Genomic DNA, 1,624 nt, shown 5'->3' on the forward strand with positions numbered 1-1,624 from the left:
GCTGCTCTGCTCCCATCTGCGCGTCCCGAAGGCTGCAGCGTAACGAGGGAGCGGAGGGGATCCGTTCCGAGCGCGAAAAGTCTGCGGGCGGAGAGCTGAGGGTGAGTTGCGGCGCTTTGTGCTGCGCCGGGCGTTTCTTTGCGAGCCCCGTTGGGCTGGAGGCACAGAGGAGGCGAATGAAGCTGTGATAAAACAGCATGTGAGCCGATAATTGTAACGGGAGGTGAGCAAAAACCGAACAAATAGGGAGAGAATGGGGTTTTATGACTGCTAAATAACGGTTCTGCTCGGTCCTGCCCTGCCCGGGCATCGCACAATGGGAGCCGAGCACAAAGCGCTCCGCTCGCACCGTCCCGGCCGGCAGCGGGGAATGGTGCGGGGAGCCGCGGGGAGGACGGCACATCCCCACCGCCTGTCCGCAGCGCTCGCTTGCTTTTAAATGCGCTTGTGAAACCAGATCAGTCCCAATAAAGTTTTAGATAGAGAACGGATTGTTTTAAAATGTTATTTAAGGTGCGTCTGTGTGGTAATTTTGAACGTGACTCCGTGCGTTTCTCTCTGCGTGGTCACATAACCCAGGCAGGCTCCGCTTCCCCAGTTTCTGGGGTCCCTCCCTGTTCGTGCATTGAATTACTGAGCAAAAGACCTTTTGAGAGGATCCTTATGTAGGGGCAGCTCTTGCCAGGGCTTTTGTGTTGTTAGGTTCTTTTTTTTTTTTTCCTCCAGCATTTGCGTGAATCTTTTGCTGGTTATTGAATGGCTGATCTTTGTGGCTTTGTTTATGGTGAAACCAAAGCGGGCTGCCTTCTGCAGGCGTCTGCCTTACTGAGCAGAAGGCGGTATCTGCCTCACAATAAAGGGAGCAGAGGATCGTTTTGGAAAAGTTGTTTGCCAGAGGCTTGAATGCCTTGTTCATGTTTGGAAAATGCGTTTTCAAATAGTAAATCAATGTGTTTTAGCTGATTGGCAGACATTGATTTGTACATAGCTAAGATAACTGCAAGATGTAGTTCTTTGAAACATTTTAAATGTTATAAATCAGATTTAATACAGAGAGCTGAACTGAGGTAAGTACAAGTCTGCAAAAGTGTTCTCCGTGTGAAGCATTGACTCTGCTGTCATCAGAGAAACATAATGCTGACAGAAGGAGAATGATTTCCACGTTTACAGCAAAGGGTTCCAATGGTCGGACGGTCACAGAGATGAGAAACTTCGTGCATGTGAGCAAAGCCTCTTCTGTCCAAATGGTTGTGGTTTTGTTGAAGTAAACAACAGAACAAGCAAACCACAAACAGTGCTCGTGGAATTCATGCAAAGGGAATGCTTTATTGGTGTGTTATTAGCAAGACAGGCTGTATTGGGAAGGCACGCTTTCTGTAGCTGTAACTGTGTATTAGTCTAATGGCTGGTGTGCATCACGTGCAGAATGAGCATAAATCCTCATTCTGTGAAAAATCCAACAGCTGTTTTTCAGCTATTTTAAGGGCACTACTTTGGTTCTTTTTTTAAGGCAAGTGAGACCGTTTCAGAAATGAAAGCATATTGCCAATCATGAAAACATGTAATAGTCGAGTGCTATTGTACAGATCAGTATGAGAAGAGTTCCTATTTGTGAGACTGTCCT

The sequence above is a fragment of the Meleagris gallopavo genome, chromosome 21 (assembly GCF_000146605.3).
Source record: "Meleagris gallopavo isolate NT-WF06-2002-E0010 breed Aviagen turkey brand Nicholas breeding stock chromosome 21, Turkey_5.1, whole genome shotgun sequence".
NCBI classification, from domain to species: Eukaryota; Metazoa; Chordata; class Aves; order Galliformes; family Phasianidae; genus Meleagris; species Meleagris gallopavo.